General features: G+C 50.3%; 1 protein-coding gene across 2 annotated transcripts in view; it reads left to right on the plus strand.

The window, feature by feature from the left end:
* The first annotated feature begins 271 nt into the window (after positions 1 to 271).
* KCNJ10 (potassium inwardly rectifying channel subfamily J member 10) overlaps positions 272 to 21,657 on the plus strand; it is a 50,566-nt gene continuing 29,180 nt past the window's right edge. For both annotated transcript variants that reach the window (XM_034756893.1, XM_034756894.1), the window contains exon 1: positions 272 to 559. The gene's annotated coding sequence lies outside the window, so the exon portion shown is untranslated. The remainder of the gene's footprint in view (positions 560 to 21,657) is intronic.

Consider the following 21,657-nt stretch of genomic DNA (forward strand, 5'->3'; position numbering starts at 1 on the left):
CTCCTGCTCCTTGCCTCCCACCTTTCACTGCCAGTTCTTTTTCTTTCTTTCTTTCTTTCTTTCTTTCTTTCTTTCTTTCTTTCTTTCTTTCCCTTTTTCTTTCACGCTCCCCAGCTCCTCCCACCCCCCTGGGCCCCTCCAATCAGTGCCAGCCCCATCCTTCTGTGATAGGGCCCTCGGGGCTGTCAATCAATTCCCTTTGCCGCCCCCTCCTTTTAAAAAATAATCCTTTCATTCAATTGAACTTGGACAAAGTTTTGTAAGAGGGGAAGAAAAAAAAAAGGAGGCGTGAAATAGATGGGAGACCAGGGCTTTTCAGAGTCTCTTATCTGATTGTGGAAACAGCGCTTAAGAGCCCTTGCCCCCGCGCCACTGCAGCTGAACCTTGGCACTTTAGGGCACCAACTTTACCCGGTTCGGCTCGCAGCGTGAGAAAGTTTTGCACACCACTGCTCCGACCGGGCGAAGGGGGATCGGGTCGTTTTCATCTCAGGTTCCACCACCAGTCCAGCCAACGTGGACCCAGCCTGCGAACTGTCCCTCTTCCTCGGGGCTCAAGGTAAGGATAGGATCCATTCCTAACTGGGGTGAAGGCGGAGCAGGGGATGGTTCTGCGTTGCGCTCTGATTTGATGTCCTGGGTGCTTCTGCTCAGCTGGTGTTACCCTGCCTCTCGCCCTAACCCTGCACAGAAATCTCTTAAACTGACTTGGATGCCAGTCAGATGCCAAGATGATGGTGGGCAGAGAGAGAGAAAGAGACGGGCTGATTCTGATTGTGCTTATGCTGGTTTTACACTGAGGTGCATTTCCCTGGGTTCTATCCGGCTTTATACCGGGGTAAATGAAAGCAGGATCAGGGCCAGGGAGAGAGGGAGGGGTAGAGGGATATAAGAGAGAATAGAGCAAAACCTGTAGAGAGAATCAAACTTTTCTTGGACGTGCAGGCAAAGAGTGGAAAGTCTCATATTCACGACAAAAATCTCCTGTAAATCAATATCTCTTTGGGATCCCACCAGACAGCCCTCCCAGACTGCCCTCTGCCAGCCTGGCATTCCGCACCGCTGGAACGGGATCCGTCCCCTGCCCGTATGGCCGACCCCAGCGCGGCCTCCTTGTCGGGCTGGGATTCCTTTCGCAGCAGGGAGCGGGCGCTGATTGATGAGTAGGTGCCACCACAGCCGGGGGAGGAGGGGGGGGGAGATCGGGTCCTGCAGCTCGGAATTCGCAGAACCCGCCACCTGGAGCCTGCTCTGTTTCTGCCCACACTGGAGCCCAAAGCCCCTGGGCTCCCCCTATCACCGCCTTCACTCGCAGCCCCTTCCCCTCTCTTTGCATCTGACGTGGGCCCAGCAGCTGGAGACAGGCAACTAGAAAACCGCTGCCCTCATTACCCAGCCCTGCCTGCGTCGCGATGGCTACAGGGCCAAGTGCCTGCCCTCGTCCCTCAGGGTGATGGAGTGACAAGCGCAGGGTTGGGCCCGTGATTCGTTAATGATGCCGTTAAATTTCCTCCAGGCTCCCAACAACTGGCTCGATCCAGCTGGTAACGGCACAATTATTAGGGGACCCCAGCCAAGAGCAGGGGCTCCCTCAGGTACTGCACAGTCACCTCATGAGAGAGGGACCCCAAAACGCCCACAACCCACTGGCAGAGGAGAGATTATTTTCCCCACTTGACAGTTGATTGGGAGAGATTAAGGAAAGGGCTGACCAGGGAACCTGTGGCAAAGCCAGGAACTGAACCCAGCTCTCTAGACTCCCTGCTCGGCACTTATACTACAAAAGCATCCGCCCTCTCCTTGTTCAGGTAGAAACCCCACCTGCTCTACCTCCCCAAGGCATGGATGCTTGGGGGAGTCAGATAATCTGTTATGTGCCAGGAGATCCGAATTGCTCAGAAACAGGTGCACAGCTGCCGATTGCCCATCCTGCCTGGGTTGAAAAGATGGAGAGGGGGCAGAAAATGGCCATGCAAACCATTTGAAAATCCCTTCTCATGAGAGCCGTACAGCGCTTCGGTTGTTTAGCTGATCAAAGAGAAGGTGGAGAGGTGACTTGATTACACGGTTGGACTGCTTTCCCGTGGAGAGAATAATGGGTGCTAATGGGATCTTTGATCGAGGAGAGAAAGGCCGAATCAGAGCCAGTGGTTGGCAGCTGAAGCCGGATAAATACCAGTTAGAAATTAGGCCCAAATTTCTAGCCGGGAGGGTGGTTCTGCCTTGGGACGAACTCCAAGGGAAATGGGGATGCTGTGTCTCTTGATATCTTCAAACCAAGCCTGGCTGCCTTTCTGGAGGAGATACTTTAGCCAGACACAAGGTACTGGGCAAAATGCAGGGGGAACTGGGTGAAAGTTCCTGGCCTGTGATATGCAGGGGGCCAGACTAGATGATCTAATGGTCCCTTCCGGCTTTAAATTCTACATATCTATGACCCCATCATGCTGGGAGGCATTATACAGACATACCAGCCCCACCGTGCTCATTTCTAAAAGGGCCGGGCTGCAGCGCGAATGGTTTCTCTTGAGATAACCGCCCAGGTGAAAGGTGGTTTATAAACCCACATTGGGACTTTATTGTGGACAGCGGCTCCCCTGCAGGGTCTGCTTCCTGTCTCCAGAGCCCTGGATGAGGTGAGGCAGTTCCAGCGCCTTGATTGTTTTATTAGCACTGGGTGAGAAGTACAGCGCCAGGTCTGGGTCCTAGCTGCTCTTTGCTTCCTCTGGTTCCTATGCGCTAGTCATTCATGCCAATGGGATTTTGTTTGAACCCAGGGCTGGGGACTGGGTATCCTAGTCCCAGATGCCTGTATTCCCTGTGAAACAGGGGTAGATGTGAGCAAATCAGAGACTCCCCTGCTCATTATTCCGCCAGGAGTCTTCAGTCCCAGAAGGAGGAAGGATGGTCAGTGGTTCAGGCACTAGGTGATAACTCAGGTTTCCTCTGGCTCCCTGTGTGAGCCTGGGCCAGTTAATTCTCAACAACTGTGGCCAGATTTTTAGATGCAGCACGGTGGGTGCTAAGCACATACAAGGAGCTGTTGCTGACTCTGGCCAGGGCCAGTGTAACCACTAGGCGAACTAGGGCACCAAGAATGGGGGGCCCCAAAAAACGGTGCCCCCAATTTTTTTTTACACTATTGTTTAGGGGCAAGTACCTGTCAGTCTCCAGTGCTCGGGCCGCGCCAGCAGCCTCTTCACCTTGGAGTCTCCCCTGCTTGCCCAGGGGCCACTTCTCTCAGGCTCCCCGGCCTTGGCTGCCCAAGAGCATGCGGGCGGGTGGCGCCACCGCAGAGGAGACGCAAGGGTCCAGGCTTGGCTGGGGCCCCGCACCTGCCGGCCGAGAGCAGCAGGGGCAAGCGGGGAGCGTAGCCTTCCATGGGGCAGGAGAGGCTGCGGAGGAGTGGCCCCTGGGCAAGCGGGGGAGACTCCGAGGGGAAGAGGCTGCTGGAGCGGCCCGAGCGCTGGAGACTGACAGGTACCTGCTCCTGCCCCATGCCGGCACCACCTGCCCCCCAGCCCAGTGAGTGTTACCTCCCCCACCAGCCTCAGTACTGCCCCATACTGTCAGCCACCCCAAGCTCACTGTGACACCAACACCCCTTGGCAAAGGGTCCCCAATCTTCACAAACAGCTGTCACCACAGGCCTGACAAACTCACTGCACCCCACACATGTCTTACAGGGCACTTCCCCACAAAGAAGAACGTGGAAGGGATCTACACAAGGCTGGTAACTTGTCAAGAGTGAGAATCTTTGTGAGATGTGTGCATGGGTAATATTGAAGGAATAATGTATTTACCTTAAAAGTCTGATTTATAGACTTGGAGTAGAAATTAGTCACAGGGGGAAAATGTCCCTTTGGGGCAAAGGAGATTTGTCACCCTGCTTAACCTGGCTGGTGATGCAATGCAAGGCTCAATTGTTTGGCTTTGAATTGGACACTATCAGAGGCAATGGCAAACAACTGAAATGCCTTAAAGGTAAAAAAGAAACATTACAAAGCCCTTACGCATTCTGACAGGCTGTTTATAATGCTAAGTTTACTAGTTTTCGGAGGTTGTCAGGGGAGGGGGAAGGAGGGGGGGGCACAAGGTGGAAGTTTCGCCTAGGGCACAGGCCCTGACTCTGGCGATTTTATCCCAAGTCTCACGATTACTCGCTGCTTTTCTTCAAGCCCCAGCTCCTGGAGTCAGGTGATGACACGAGCCTCTCAGCTGTCATTCGGTGTTAAAGTCTCTAGCTCTCATGGTTGGGGAGAAAAGCTGAACATTGCAGCCCTGAAAGGCTTACAACCCAGAAGGCAAAGAAACAGAACCCCCAATGTATTATTATTATTTTTTATTCTCATAATTTTTAAGCCAATCTAGTGATTGGGGCCGGGGGCGGCTCATGATTTTTAAAGGCTTAGTGTTGACAAGATTGTAGCTGGGGGGTGCTGCTGAGCTCTTGAGAATCTGCTCCTCCATCCCTGTGTAAAAGGGGAATAACAATAACTATTTACTAATAATTAGTCATTAATAACCCTTCCCCTACCTCATGGGCAGCTTGTGAGGAAAAATCCTTAAACACTTGCCAGATGCCAAGCCCGGATGAAGTTATCTGGCCTTGGACCCCATGGCACTAGGCGCTGTACAAACCCAGAACAAAAAGACAGTCCCTGCCCCAAGGAGCTCCCAACCTAACTATAAGACAAGAGACAACAAATGGGTAGAGAAAGTGAGGGAATGGAGGCTATAGATGCCTAGCCACATCCAATCAAGTAGCACAAGCAACATCATGTGACTCAATGCACACCTAGTCAATTACTGGAGGGAAATTTACCCCCATATGCCCATAGACTGACCTTTCTTTGCATAAGCCGGGCATGGAGCACTTGTGAATCAAAGCATAAAAAAATCTGCATCTGTTTGGGATTCATTTGCAGGCAGAAAAAAAAAAAGAGGGAAACTCTGGGGTAAACGATTGACGACATATAGCCAAACTTGCTGGGAGAGGCCTTATTAGCGGTGTAATTCCTGTCGTATGCAGCATTAACAAAGCGCTGGGCATTCACCCAGCTCTGCCCAGGCTGCCCCCTGCCCCAAAGAGCTGAAAATCTCAGGGGCTGATCCCATGAAGTCTTACACACTGGAGTAACGAGTCACACTCAAGACCAGAAATAACAGGGTGTCAAGTAGACAAGAAAGAGAAACACAGAGCATGACATTAGTCCACTGGCTTGCAGACTTTTCCATGGCAGGACTCCTCCGGTACTCCCCCCTGCTGCACCCAGCTGGGATCTAGCAGGGACACCCCTCCCGTTTAGCAATTTGTGATGGGGAGGCTGGTCACCTCTGACACCTGCTCCCCGCCCCCCCCCCCCCCCCGGGCTGTGACACCCGCTTGAGAAGTCCTGCAGTGGTGGAGATTGTTAGTGGGGAGAAGGCAAGAAGGAGGGCAGCACAGAGTTAAATAAAAAAGGGGCAGGATGTGGTGGTGCGGGGGGAGATGCAAAGACAAGAGAGAAAGGGCGTTTGTGATACAGGTGTGTGATGGGAGGGAGTGTCGGAGCCTGCTCCGACTGAGAGAGAATGCAGAAGAGAGGGCTCTTGCCCCGACACAGTTCATACCCCATAACCATACAGGAGCAGCTATCTATCTATCTATCTATCTATCTATCTATCTATCTATCTATCCCCATACACCCCCCATCTATCTATCTATCTATCTACCTATCTACTGCACTTGAGCACCTCACACATCCTTAAAAAATCTTTTTTTTTTTCCAAGGCTGTAGAAAATCTTGTGTTATATTGGGTGTTGTGTGAGTGGGTGGGTGTTTTGTGTTGGAGAGGTTTGTTGTTTGAGTGTGTGTAAAACATATAAAGGGAAAGTGCAGTTGCAGAAATCAGTTTGCCTTTAGTTCTGAGCAGAGTAAGGCCTGTGGCCTCTTCTTTCCAGTGGCCATGAGTTCCACAGTCTCGCTCTAGCCCCTATGACCATTCTGCTTCCTGCGCTTATGAGCCCTCTCCTCCCCTTCCCCTCCCCGCCCCCCATTGCTTCCTGACTCCGTTGTACCATAGCTGTCATGGCAGGTCCTGGTTGTGGGCTGGGGTGTATTCTCGTTGGTCCCACAAAGGGCTCTGAAGAGCAGGACAGATTCGGCTGGACCCTGGGAGCCGGGGCAGAGAGGGCAGACCTGGCAGGACATGTTGCCGAGTAGAGGTGCTGTATCAGGGCATGTGGCCTCCTTGCCACCCCTAATAGCTGGAGGCCCGGCTCTGTGCTGGCTCCGAGCGGATCGTTGCTCTGGGCATCCTGTGTCTCTGTGTCCTTTGAGTTTTCACGGCCTTCCTCATGCCACTGGGCTGAGCTTTTCTTGTTTCCCGTGTTTGACAGAATCCCCATCCCAGCACCAAGAAAGGGCAGCATCCCCTTAGCCCTTGCAGCCCTTTGTCTGCAAAACCATCCCCAATAAGGGGGCAGCAAGGATGCAGGTGGAAGCAGCACACAGAGAACTGACAGGGAGTGCAGGGCAGCTCTTATGAGTGTGAGCTGGCTCCAAACAGACAGAAAGGAGCTCACTTCATCTCCCTGTGCCTCAGTTTGCCCATCTGTACAGCGGGGATAATGGCCCTGTGTTGACTCCCAGGGGGGCTGTGAGGGGGAATACAGGAAAGATTCTGAGGTGCCCAGACACTAGGGTGATGCAGGCCAGATAAGTATCATAGCCAGACAGACAAATTACTTGCATAGCTGCATATATGGCAGAGGCAAACACATCCACTGCCTTGAAGAGTTTATAGTGTAGACTGGGCAGGACAGGCACGTGGGAAGGACGTGGGGTTATGGATGGGGAAGAAGTGGTTATTATGGTCATTAGATTTGGCCCATAGAATCCCTAGCCCTCAGAGCACTTCCTGATACACATGGGGAAACTGAGGCCCAAAGCGGGGTGGGCCTTGCTCACATTCACACAAGAATCACACAAGGCCCGGTGGGTGAGGATGAGGTGCCTGAGCCAGCTGGGATCTAAGGCAAACAGCCAAGCTGGGGGGTGAAGGAAGGCCAGAGTGGGGTGGGAACGGGGCAGAGACACCAGCAAGGAGCAGTCAGTGACCAAGGGGCAGGCAGAGCCTTCAGCAGCCGCCAGCCGGGATGGGGAGCAAAGGGCCACTCTGTTGAGAAAGAAGCCAGATGACTCTGAAAGGTGTGGGCTACAGGATGAACGGGCAGGCTGAGGGATTAGGAGGCCAGGTAACTCAGTAAAGGCCTCATCTGTTTGTGCCTCCCTCCCCACCACGTGTGGCACAGCCCCCCGCCTGCAGGGCCCTCTTTGGCACGTCTCTCTGGTGAACCAACTGCAGATCACGATTGCCAAGGAAGCCAAGGGGTTTGGGTGGCCCTGACTGGGAAGCCCAGCTTGAGGGGCCTCGGGCCCGACCCTCCCTTGCCCTGCCCCTCAGCACGAGAGCTGGCACCCTCTCCCAGGGCAGCAGCAAACACGGGACTGCAGGACGCACCACTGCAATTTCTTAAAAGGCCAGACCCACTCAGCACCGGCAGCTCCCCTGGCGATCCACAGGGGGTTTATCTGACAGTCGTCCCACCAGAACAAAGCAGAATGCAACCCACCAACCAGAGACCTGTACCTAGGTCAAAGGACAGTCCTTGAAACTTGTAGACTCTCCTAGTGATGAAACCTACAGGAGTTTACAGAAATTACACAGGGCTTGGTGTATGCAGTGTTGTTGTAGCCGTGTCGGTTCCGGGATTTTAGAGACACCAGGTGGGAGAGGAAATGTCTTTTATTGGACCAGCTTCTGTTGGTGAGGAAGACGAGCTACCCAGAGGTCTTCTTCAGCGCTCGATAGAAATTACTCTCCAAATCACACTCACACCACTATAAAGTGGATGTCTGAGAGTGTCTGAGCCCATCTCTGCAGGGGTGTGAAAGGTTGTCCACAGGGCAGGGTGATGGAGAACCCGGCCCTGGAGATTTCAAGGCAGACATGTCTAAAACAGCCCCTAGCACTGAACAGGGCATTTTTTCTCCCTGCTCTAGAATTTCTCAAGTCAGTTTGAGAATTCTGCAGAAATTACAGTGAGTTTCCCTAGGACTGTTCCTGGAGGGAAGCGCGTGGTTTAGAAAAGCGTCTGTTCAATCGGACTTTTCGTATTTGCTCAGGATCTCGGCGCTACATTTTTCAAGTATATGAACTCAAGGAAGACCTTTAGCAGAAAGGAAAGCTGCCATTGTAGTTAAGGCACTAGTCTGGGACTCAGAGAATCTATGTTTAATTTTCAGCCCCCGCCTGAGCTAAGTCACATGGTCACCCCATGCCTCAGTTTCTCTTCTGTGAAGTGGGTGTAATACCCCTTCCTGGCTTGTCAATTTCAATCATGAACTTAGAGTGGCTCTTAGCATTTCCCATCCCTTTGCATGGGTTCAAATCGGAGCAGGACTGTTAGCTCCATGGGAGCAGAGTTGAGTTCTGCCGATGTCCCAAAGCCAAGCGTTTGATAAAGAGTTGAACTTTCATGGGTTTATCTGGGAAAAAATCCCTGGTTGTTTTGAGGTCGTCTCTTTCTGGGATTGCCTCCAGGGCTCCCACGTCACAGTGTGGAACGAGTCCTAGTCGTGTTTCACACCCCCTGCATGTGGGTGTAGATGGGGACGTCAGCTGCAGGGCAACAGAGAGTGAACGGGGGACAGTGACTCTTCCCTACCTCTCTGGACAGCACCCGTACATGAATGTTTCCAAAGGCTCCCACAGCATTGGCAACAGGGGCCGGTCCCAGCTGATAAGGCCCATTCTGGTCATCTCGTCCAACCTCCTGCAGAGTACAGGCCAAAGAACCTCCCCCAGGGATTCCTACAGCCCGGCGCTAACACGTGATGCAGAAATTGCTGGGTGAGGTTCTATGGCCAGAGAGAGTTAGAGGTGGGCGTGTACACGGAGAGAGAGAGAAAGAGAGAGGGGTGGATGGGGCTGTATAGATAGATAGATGGGGATGGATAGCTAGAGAGACAGATGAGTGTGTATAGGGATAGATAGATAGATAGATAGATAGATAGATAGATAGATAGAGGGGGTGTATGGGGATAGATAGATAGATAGATAGATAGATAGATAGATAGATAGATAGATAGATAGATAGATAGAGGGGGTGTATGGGGATAGATAGATAGATAGATAGATAGATAGATAGATAGATAGATAGATAGATAGATAGATAGAGGGGGTGTATGGGGATAGATAGATAGATAGATAGATAGATAGATAGATAGATAGATAGATAGATAGATAGATAGAGGGGGTGTATGGGGATAGATAGATAGATAGATAGATAGATAGATAGATAGATAGATAGATAGATAGATAGATAGAGGGGGTGTATGGGGATAGATAGATAGATANTAGATAGATGGGGGGGTATGGAGATAGATAGATAGATAGATAGATAGATAGATAGATAGATAGATAGATAGATAGATAGATAGATAGATAGATAGATAGAGGGGGGGTGTATGGGGATAGAGAGAGAGAGAGAGAGAGGGTTGTATGGTGATAGACAGGTAGATCCCACTCTTCAGAAGATTTCCATGACAGTTCAGCCTAAATTTCCCTTTGCTGACTTTCCTCCCAATGCTTCTGGCTGTAACTGCTGGGATCACACCTACCACTTCCTCCCCTCCTTGGTGTTTCCCCCTTGAGGCCCCGCTTTACTCCCCAAACAGATCCCCAGTGCGGCGTAAGTTCACCTCCGGCAGGGCGCCCTCTTTGCACTGTCAGGGCAGCAGTGTGTGTGTTAGGACACGGGGTTTGCAACAGTGCTGTCTCTAATACGCAGCTCACCTGCCCAAGGATTAGGAGTGGATTAGGGTCAGATCATGTTCTCTGGTTTGAGAGGAGTGGAAACCAAACCAAGAGCATAAATCAGCAGCCCCTGCTTCCAGCGATGGAGCGTGACAGCCTCTGAAAATAAACCCGCCAGGGGAAGCAGACGCCTGTGTAACCCAGTGTGTGACAGCCAGGTTCCCCTCCGGGCCGATCCACAGAGCATATGAATTGTTACAGCCACAAGCTACAGCAGCTTGGATCTTTAGTTCAAGTTATAGCAGCTCCTGCTTTTAGTCGTGTGGAACCCCACTTCAGTCCCCGGGGGGCCAACCGAGTTGGCAGCTGTCACATGCACTCAGGCTGCATTTTCAAGGGCTCAGCTCCTGTTTAAGAATCAGAGTTTTAAAAGTGCCTGATCCCCACCAACTCCCACTGTGAGGCTGAGGCCATAAAATGAACTGAACGCCGGCTGCGTGGGGGGATGTGGCACGAACCTTTGCCCCCATTTGTGGACTCCTTGCTTTTCAACGCCTTGGGTGTCCAGTTTGTTAGTGCACAGCCAGAAGCCCGGGCTCTTGAGGTCTGTCCCTGGGTCTCTCAGGGTGTGTCCTTGGACAAGTTACTTCCCCTCTCTGTGCCTTAGTTTTCCTCTTTGTAAAATAAGAATTACCTGGGTCATGGGAGGATTCAGCTGTGAATCGTAATAAACAAGTGTCTGTGGTTTGACATCCGCAGGTGGTGATGTAGAAGAGAGTAAAGTATTACTGTGATTGATTAGGCGCCCATATTGTGCTATAAATCAGTGCCTCTTACCGTCTCACACAACAGCGTCTGGTGCGCCGGCAACTCCTGAAAACAATCCTGAAAACAATCCAGACAAAGGACTGGAATTAGGTTAGCTGATTCTGTCACGTAAATGGAGTTGCGTCAGAAAGCTGATTGGCGATTCATGGCCAAACTACACCATCTCCAAGCAAACAGATCAATAAGCAAAGAGCAGGAAGCTAAAATACCGATTTACGTAAATATATTTTAGCCTATTATATCAACGAGCATGCTAGTTGTTATGGGGTTTTTCCATATACAAAGAGCAATTGGGATGGATGACTGACATACCAGGGATTGAACTGGGAATCTCTGGAGCTCAAAGCAAGAAATACCACAGCTCCTGGAGTCATGTGATTAGGTGACAATCTCAGTTTTCATTTAAAAAACTCCATAGTCTATTATTTTTTGAAAATCTCATGAATTTGAAGCCAATCTCATGATTTTGGGGGCCTGTCTCCGGATTTTTGATCCTGGCATTTTATACCCGCTTTGCACTGAGGTAGATGTCTGCTAAAGGTGGACAGCCATGGAGAACAAAACGTTTGAGATGTAAATAATCCTGACTCTCAAATCCACTACATGACCAAGTGTGGAAAAAATTCACTGGAAATAAACAAAGTGATGAATCATTGAAAGTTGCCTGGGGACCTTATGCAGGAGAAAATGTAATGAAAAAGGACATAAGAAGAATGGCCATACTGAGTCAGACCAAAGGTCCATCTAGCCCAGTATCCTGTCTTCCGACAATGACCAATGTCAGGTGCCCCAGTGGGAATGAACAGAACAGGTAATCATCAAGTGATCCATCCCCTGTCGCCCATTCCCAGCTTCTGGCAAACAAAGGCGAGGGACACCATCCCTGCCCATCTTGGCTAATAGCCATTGATGGACCTATCCTCCAGGAATTTATCTAGTTCTTTTTTGAACCCTGTTATAATCTTGGCCTTCACAACATCCTCTGGCAAGGAGTTCCACAGGTTGACTGAGCGTTGTGTGAAGAAATACTTCCTTTTGTTTGTTTTAAACCAGCAAGGGGTGGGGAGGAAATGGCATCGCTTTCCTGTTTTGCTTCTTCATGTTGAACAGTGCTGCCTGGCAGTGGGTTTTTTCCCCCAGAAGAAGTGTATTCTGCTTAGTTTGTGTGGGGGGGTCCCTCAGGACTCAGAAAGGATGTTCCAGTCCCAGGCTTCCTCCCCGGGGGTTATTGGAGACGCCACGCGTCTATGGGCGTCTTGCAAGAGGGGTTTCAATTCCTTGATTATCCCCACTCTGCCATAGGGCATTTCAGGCCTCGGTGACTCCTCATCCAGGGCCTTTCGCTCTGGCTCTGCTGGGCTGGGGGGCGGGGCTTTTGTGTTGCACAAATGAGTTTCACCCAATCTCCATTCTCCCCAGCTGAGCTCTGTGACAGGGTGGGAGTAGCCTATGGCTGGCACTCCCTAAACTTCCCTGCAGGGGCCTGACAGGGGAGATACTGATTAAGGACGGGGTGATTAACCAGTTAACAAAGGGATTCAGCTCATCAGCTGGGGGAAGCTCAGGAAGGGCAAAGACACCCAGGATCTCAAAGCAGTGAGATCTCTCCCCCACCTCTTGCCCTGCACCTAGTGCATAGGTAGAAGCTTGGGGAAAGCCTTCTGGGGGGACACAAACCTGTATAAGACACTGTAAGTAAAGCACAGGGTGTTGAACCTCCTGGGGAGCGTGTGAGGACTGTTTGTGGTCATTGGCGCTCTGCTTTCTGGTCTCTGGGGGTTCGGCACACAGCGGGGGGGACCACACACAATGGTCTAGTCCTGATTTTAATGCTTCTAAGCAGTGTGGTGAGGAGCTGATGGAGCCCACTCTGAAGCAGCACTGAGGTCTGCGCTGGCTGCCACAGACGGTCAGACGCAAGGTCAGGCTTGACAAAGCCCTGGCTGGGAAGATTTAGTTGGGGATTGGTCCTGCTTTGAGCAGGGGGTTGGAATAGATGACCTCCTGGGGTCCCTTCCAACCCTGATATTCTATGATTCTATGATTCTATGAAATGGGAGCGGGTTAAGAGAAGACCCACAGGAATTATACCAGGGTTGGAAAACCTGCCTCATAATAGAGGCTCCAGGAGCTCACTCTATTTAGTTCATCAAAGAGAAGGTTAAGGGGGGAATTGATCACGGTCTGTACGTAGCTTGGGGCAGAAATTTGATAATGGGCTCTTCAGTCCAGCAGACAAAGGGGAACAAGATCCAATGGCTGGAAGATGAAGACAGGCAAATTCAGGGTGAAAATAAGGTGTGAGTTTTTAGCAGTGAGAGTCATTCACCATTAGAACAATGTACCAAGGGCTGTGGGGGATTCTCCATCCCTGGCAATTTTTCAGTCAATATGGGATGTTTTTCTAAAAGTTCTTCTCCAGTTCAACCAGGAATTAATTCAGGGACATCCTATGGCCTGTGACATGCAGGAGGTCAGACTAGATGATCGCCTTCTAGCCGTAGAAGCCATGAATCTATAAACCCTGTTCCAGCCTCAACCTTGCCAATCTTGTACCTCATAGACTCAGACTTTATGGCCAGAAGAAAGCATTGTGATCATCTAGTCTGATCCCCCGCACATCTGAGGCTGTAGAACCTCACCCACTCCTGAAATAGACCCCTAACCTCTGGCTGAGTGACTGAAGTCCTCAAAACATGATTGAAAGACTCCAAGTTACAGAGAATCCATTTGCTCTAGTTTAAACCACCAAATAACCCATGCCCCATGCTGAGGAAGGCAAAAAAAACAAGAACCCAGGGTCTCTGCCAATCTGAGCAGGGGGAATATTCCTTCCTGACCCCAAATATGGCAATCAGTTAGACCCTGAGCATGTGGGCAAGATTCACCACAAAGACACCTGGGAAAGAATTCTCTGTAATAACTCAGAGCCCTCCCCATCTAGTGTCAGGCTGGAGACTCTTGCCTATATGCTCGGGGTCTTACTGATCGCCATATTTGGGGTCGGGAAGGAATTTTCCTCCAGGGCAGATTGGCTGAGCCTCTGGAGGTTTTTCGCCTTCCTCCGCAGCATGGGGCAGGGATCTCTAGCAGGAGGGTCTCTGCTGATTGAAGTCACTTCAACAGCAGAGTCCAGGGAAGGGGTAGGGACGGTTTTATGGCCTGCAGCATGCAGGGGGTCAGACCAGATGATCATAATGGTCCCTTCTGACCTTAAAGTCTATGAGTCTATGAGTCCCTTTACCGGCCATTGGAGATATTTGCTGCTGGCAGTCGCAGATCGGCTACATGTCACTGTAGGCAGTGTCATCACACCATCCCCTCCATAAACATATCAAGCTCAGCCTTGAAGCCAGTTAGGTTTTTTGTCCCCACTGCTCCCCTTGGGAGGCTGTTCCAGAACCTCACTCCTCTGATGGTTAGAAACCTTCGCCTAATTTCAAGTCAAAACATGATGGTGGCCAGTTTATATCCATTTGTTCTTGTGTCCACACTGGTGACAGGGCCGGCTCCAGGCACCAGCTTAACAAGCTTGGGGCGGCCAAGGGAGAGGGGCGGCATGAGCGGCCCTGACTGGCGCTTAACCTAAATAACTCCTCTTCCTCCCAGGTATTTATCCCTCTGATATATTTATAGAGAGCAATCATATCTCCTCTCGGCCTTTGTTTGGTTAGGCTAAACAAGCCAAGCTCTTTGAGTCTCCTCTCATAAGGTAGGTTTTCCATTCCTCAGATCATCCTACTAGCCCTTCTCTGCCCCTGTTCCAGTTTGAATTAATCTTTCTTAAACATGGGAGATGAGAATTGCACACAGTATTCCAGATGAGGTCTCACCAGCGCCTTGTATAATAGTACAGTACTAACACTTCCCTGTCTCTACTGGAAATACCTCACCTGATGCATCCTAGGTCTGCATTAGCTTTTTTTCACAGCTGCATCACATTAGCAGCTCATAGTCATCCTGTGATCAACCAACACACCCAGGTCTTTCTCCTCCTCTGTCACTTCCAACTGATAAGTCCCCAGCTTATAGCAAAAATTCTTGTTGTTAGTCCCTATGTGCATGACCTCGCACTTGGTACTATTAAATTTCATCCCATTTCTATTACTCCAGTTTTCAAAGTCATCCAGATCTTCTTGTACGATATTCCGGTCCTCCTCCATATTGGCAATGCCTCCCAACTTTGTGTGTCATCCGCAACTTTTATTAGCACACTCCCACTTTTTGTGCCAACACCATTAATACAAATGTTAAATAGGATTGATCCCAAGACCGATCCCTGAGGAAGTCCACTAGTAACCTCCCTCCAGCCTGACAGTTCACCTTTCAATATGACACATTATAATCTCCCTTTTGGCCAGTTCCTTATTCACCTTTCAGTTCTCATATTAATCCCCATCTTCCCAACTAATAATTTCCCTGTGGAACTGTATCCAATGCCTTACTGAAATCCAGGGAGATCAAATCTACTGCATTTCCTTTGTTTAAAAAAAAAAACAGTTCTCTTCTCAAAGAGAGAGATCAGGCTGGTCTGGGACGATCTACCTTCTGTACACCCTGAAGGCAGTGTCACTCAGGAGAAAATTCCACATCAGGAGGGAATAAGGAAACACTTGGTGGCAGTTTGAGTGTTGGTTGTTTGAAGCTACTCTGGGTGTTGAGTTGGTTTGAGGTAGCCCAGGCAGAGACAGGTCATGTGGGCAGAGGCTGGTGAGGAAGTCAATGGCCCGTGGTAGGCACAATTTGTCTCATGGTTCCTCTGGTCCTCCCAGGGAAGCACCACACATGTGGTATGGAAGGGCTCAGCTCAGGGTCATGAAGCAAGTCAGTGGCAGAGACAGGCAAAGAACCAGGCATCCTTTCCCCATTCACCAGGGCTCATGTCATCAGCTCATGCACACCCTGAGGAGAAAATACTAGCTGCACCACGGGAGAAGAAGGGGGTTTTTCTGCTTCCTTGAAAACACAAGTGGCGGTTTAAAATCCCAGTGCAAAACTCAGCCCAGTTTGCTGTGGGCCAGGCCAGGCCAGGCAGGGGGGCTCTGCCATCTTCCTCCTTTCGCAAAGAAAGCGCGTTTGCTTTCTGACAGCTTTGTGCTCCGTGGAGCTGGCGACCGAAAGAGAAGCTGAACAGTAGCCTGGACTCGCCTGCTGTCATCCATTTCCCCTCGTTCGTTCTCCCCGATTCCTTCCCTCGCTCACCTCTGCATGACACAGGGCGGCAGAGAGCAATGGAGGGGGAGACAGAGTGATGCGAGAGGAGGCAGCTAACTTGTCCCTGTGCATACTAATGAAGTCCCCATTGTCAAAGCTCCTTTGTGTGGCTGGAAGCTCATTCAGCCCCTCTCCTACAGGGCACACAATGGAGCCACTGTCTGGCCTGTTCCCCCCACAAACAGTCAGATGCTTTCACAACCTCCCTCCACCTCCCTCCCCGGAGCCCGGACCAGTCCCTGCCCGCAGCTTCCTGATTGATTAGCCCTGAGATCTCCAAAGCCCACAGAGGTCTGATTTGGGGGTCTGATTGTCCTTGCCCCACCGGACAGATTGTGGGAGAGCTTGGGGGCAGGTTTGGGGGCCCAGCATGGTGCTGTGAGGGGCCGTGGAGCCAGAGCTGCGGGGAAGCTGGCGTGGAGTTAGGAGTCACAGCGCCAAGCTGGCAAAGGGCTCTCCCTGCTGGGGCTGGCACGCCAGGAGATGGAAATCAGCAGCAGGGACTCAGTCCCAAGCTAGGCACTAGAAGCAGGTCCCTGGGCGGGGGGGTGCTGGGAAGGACCCGGGGTAGCAGTGGCGGAAGCGGGTGCTGGTGGAGGTGCTGGGGATGGGCAGTCTGGCCTTGCCAGCTGGCAGACTCCTGCCCCCTGTCCCCCACTCTGCTGCCCTCCCGCTTCCCGACAGGGCCTTGTGAGGGTTTCTGCCGATTGAAGCCACCTAAAACAGGATTGGGGACTTCAACAGCAGAGTCCAGGGAAGGGGTAGGGACGGTTTTGTGGCCTGCAGCATGCAGGGGGTCAGACCAGATGATCATAATGGTCCCTTCTGACCTTAAAGTCTATGAGTCTATGAGTCTATGAGTGTGCTTGCGGAGTCCATGCATGTCACATTCTGTCACCTCAGCGGGAGTCGCTGCCCGGACGAGGCCCTGCTGCCCACTGAGCTGCCACTCCCGGCCTAGCCACACAGGAGCCCAGCCACGCTGGGGCCAGGATTGGGAGCACAACGCATCAGGAGTGCTTAAAACATGCATCACTCACCTGCCTCCCCACCCCCGCAGCTTCCCCTCTATGGCTCCCACCACACACACACACACAGCTCCCACCACACACATGGTGGGTTTCTTATATTCAGCTTTGCATTATATTCAGCAGTAACGCAAGGAACCTACAAGCCTGTATCCTGTAAAACATTAGCTTTAGCAAGTTCGCATAAGGCTTGAGGTTTATCAACTTTGCACAGGTAAATGGCCCAACGGAAAACCCCAAGTATTGGGAAGCTGAAACTAAAGTGTTTAAGGGGAAGTTTTAACCACAGGTATATTATTCAACCACAAAAGTGTTATGGCAAGAAACTGACGTACATCACAAGTACATGAGATACCTCCTGAGATACCTAACCACAAAAGGGCCATGGTAACAAATTAAGGTCTATACGTTAAAATCATTGCTATACTAACCTAGAAAAGAAAGACACCCCAAAATTAGTAAGGTCAGAATATACAAATAAGGAAAAGGGGGGAAATCCCCTACTAAATATGCATCAAACACGGTAACGTCAGTGTAACATATTATAAACGTTGCATCCCAGCCTGGGGCAGGAGGAAAAGGAAACGGGGTCCTTGGGAGGAGCCAAAATGATGCCCATTGGTAATGATGGTGAGGAGGAAGATGATGGCTAACATTTCAGGTTGTCTTACAAGGGATGGGGTGAGTAGATGGATATGCAGTTGTACATTCTGTTGTCTCTCTATCTACCTTACTGAGCTGGGGTGTTTGTGACTGTGCTAAACGTACTAATAAACGATATTTGTAAATATAAAAGAGTTCCCCTAGTGTGAGTGTGGCCAATGTGCACATTGGGGTTCCCAACTCTATAATAATTTAAATAACACTGGGCCTGATCTTGGAACAAGAACCTGCCAATCCTCAAAGTAATAACTGGGAATGCTTAAGTAATGGATATAATTAGTATATATGCTAAAGGTCAGGCAACAACACACACACACCGAGGTCCCACCATAGACACCACACAGCTCCCACCACATACAGAGCTCCACCCCACACACACAACTCCTACCACACAACAGAGCTTCCATCACACACACCATCCAGCTCCCACCACACAAATCACTACATGCACCCCAGTAGCTACACACACCACACGCTGCTCTCACCACACACACCCCTACTCAGACCACACACACCCCAGTGGCTACACACCCCACACTGCTCATGCTCCGCACACACCAAGCTGTTCACGCCTTGCACACAATGCTGGGTGTGAGGATTTTGTGTGCGTGGTGGGAGCAGTCACTCCCCACGCACAAAATCCTCACACCCAGCATTCTACACACATACAAAACCCTGACACCACATGCCCCGCACGCCCCATGACCTTTACACAATCCTCATATATACACCTAACAGCTCCATGCACTACACGCCTCTCCCCTGTATACCACATTCATCCCTCATCCATCACACAAAGCTGGCCCGCCACCCTCTCCACCTCACCCCACACCTAGTTCTCCGGAACCCCAAAGGCCCAGTGCCAAGGGCTTTACTGCCATACGCCCCAGGCCCATCCCCCAGAGGCTGCCTCGCTCCCTTTGGATGCTCCACTATCTGCTCCCCTGCTGCAGCCTGGCTGGCTGGCTCTCGGGTACAGTATGTCTCGACTCCTCTCCATGGGCATCCGCTGTGCCCTTCGTGCCCTGACTCCGTCCCTGACGGCCGAACACAGGTTTTAACAAGCTGGCTCTTGTTGCCGATACCAGAATGTTGCCCTCAAGGCAGAAACATGTTTTCGACCTGGTCGTTTTAATCATCACTCAGGTTACAGTTTAACCATGCGCCCCGCAGGCTAGGAAGACTGTGTGTCCCTGTACAAACATGGAGCCAGAGCTCCCTGCTTACACAGCTGAGAAGCACTCACCCAGCCGGTACCTCTCCACCGGGACTCAGGAGGATCAGGGTGCAGGTGCTTCACAGACCAGGACTTAAATTCTCATAGAGTATTTCCCAGAGGCCCCCGCCTCCCAACGCACTGTGAAATCTCCAGGGGGGGTTGAAAATCTGCTTGAATTTAAGCCCTGGCCCGCAAGACAGTCCCAGGCCCAAAGAGCTCGTGATCTAAACCAAGGCTGGGAGGAAGAGCAGAGAGGAAAAGTGTTTTTGCTCAAGGTCACACAGCAGATTTGTAGCAGAGCTGGGAATAGAACCCAGGAGTCCTGAGTCTCATCCCAGTCCACTAAAACCACAAGGTGCTGGAAAGCACCCCCACCCCCACACATGAGAGAGAAGCCTTGTAAGATATGGATACACTGCACACTAAGTCCAAGCTCTGAGTCAGGTGTGGGGGGACCCTTCACACCCAAATCAGTGACTTGGGTCAACAGGCACTCAGGACCCAGGCCCTACTAGGCAGGTGGGTCAGAGTCCAAGTCCAGCTGTGACTCAGGTCATTTTGCAGTGTGGACGCAGCTCAAGCCACAGACCTGAGTCGGAAGGCCTATAAAGTGCCGTATGGATGCATTAGGACAGTGGTCAGATGCAGGTACATCAGTTGCAGGCCCAGGTTTACAATGCAATGTGGATGCACAAGGGTGGTCTTAGAAAATGCGTGTCCATAAGCTCGGGTCCCACTGGATTTACAATGCGGTGTAGACACACCCATAGCGGGCCACTGTTCCTTAATACAAATCACCTCCTATGCTTGGAGAGCTGCTTGCAAAGCTGTACGAGGCAGTGTACTTGCTGACAATGTTCAAGGAGTTACAGGGATGCCAGAGATCGGTTCTTACAGCTGATCGGCAAAGGAGAAAAAAAAAGTTGGAGGTTTGTGCCTTTATTTGCTTCCCTGTGATGACTAATGAGGATGAGAAGAGGTTGGGGCAGCGTTTTTTCCTCCTTGTTTTTACATTATAAATAGCTGCAATATCCAGGCTTATCTCCACTGCGAAACTTGTTGGCGGTCTCAGAGATGTGGCTTGTGAGCTTCCTCCCACCTTTAAGTGAAGGGGTTTAACAGAGTCATCTGCTCTCCCATGTGTTTACTCGGCGTTGGAGTTAAATAGTTGCTAACACAAACAAAGGATTTTAAAACGCCGATGGAAAATTGCTTCCCCTCTGGACTGGTCAGGAGGGTGAGTGAGGTCATAGTTTCACTGGGTCTTTAGTCACCCGTTGGGCCAGAGTATGTACAAAGATTGGATTTCTAATGCGAAAAAACCGTAGGAAAAAAAATCTCTCTGTGACATTCGCCAGGGTTCAATCTGGACAGTTGAATAGCTGGGTCCTCTCAACCCTCCAACCCGTGCCTTTTACACTGCTTTGCTGTGAGAACAACCACTCTTCACCTGGTCACACACATGCAAAATCACTCCCACCTGAAAGATACGAGTGCTCTAGTCAGTCACTCCTGAGTTCTATTGCAGGGTGACACCAGCAAATTCGCAGTCCAGACTTGTCCCCAGAAACGTGCATCTTGCACTGCCCAGCACAAACTCATGGAAAGTCCATCACTTCATTAATAGAAAATGATATGCACAAACCCTGTTATCTCAAATGAAGGTTCCCAAACACTTCAATCCAAACACCCTGGCTTAGATCAAACAATAAAACAAGTTTATTAACTACAGAAAGATGGATTTTAAGTGATTACAAGTAATGAGGCATAAAAGTCAGAATTGGTTAGAAAGAAATAAAAAGTAAAAGACAAACTAATACCTAACTTAACCAGCTAAGTGAACTTAAAGCAACAGGATTTCTATCACCATATGCTCACAGCAGTCTGGCTGGATATTTCAGCCAGGAGCCCTTCCCCAGTTCAATGATGCTCCTTTTGTCTTTCAAAGGTTGTTGATGGTGTGAGTAGAGATGAGGGGAGAGAGGTGATTTGTGTCCTCTGTTCTCCCTTCTTATAACATTTCTCTTCTTTGAGAATCATCTCCAGCTGGGGTTCAAGGGACAGTGAAGTCTATCTGCCAAGATATAAATTTCTCACCCATAACCTTCTTCCTGCCAAAGACTGGCCACTTAACCAGGTGATAGTCCATTTGATTATATTAACACCTGGCTGAGATGCTAGCTAGCCTTTTGTCTCTGGGGAACTGGTTTGAAGCTGTTTCTCCAGACATGTCTTATACAGTTGAATTTTATAACTGTACATACAATGTTGCCACACATATGTCACAAGGACAATAATGATCAGCAAATTATGGGTTTTCAAAGGATACCTCATAAGGCATACTTTGTACAAGATTTATCATAGTCTTGTAAAAGTGGTGAAAATAAGGTTACATTCTGTCACAACCTCCTAGTTCTTCCCTTATTAGAAAGGGCATGCGCCCATTAGCTCTGCCCAGAGCAGGTCACCTTGAAATCAGCATAGAACTGTGGTCTAGTGAACAGGGGACAGGACATCAAAACATCTGGGTTCTTTTCCTGGCTCTGCCATCAACCTGCTAGGTGGACTTTGGGCAAGTCACTTCCACGCTCTGTGCCTCGGTTTCCCCCATCTTTAAAACTAGCTATTTATTATTTGTCTTACAGCAGCACCTACCAGCTGCATTTCCCAGACATATAGAGAGACAGGCCATGTCTTGAAGAGATCATAAACTGAATAGACAAGACAACAGGTGGAAGGGGAAATGGAGCCACAGGTAGGCGCACCAACTTGCCCAAGGTGATACAGCAGAGTTGAGAACAGATCCCATGTGTCCTGACCACCAGGCCAGCAGGTTGTCCGTTGACTCAGTACAGTGCCTCTTAATCTAGTGATACTGCCTGGCACTATAATGCCACGGTA

Source organism: Trachemys scripta, chromosome 24 (genome assembly GCF_013100865.1).
Source record: "Trachemys scripta elegans isolate TJP31775 chromosome 24, CAS_Tse_1.0, whole genome shotgun sequence".
Classification (NCBI taxonomy): Eukaryota; Metazoa; Chordata; order Testudines; family Emydidae; genus Trachemys; species Trachemys scripta.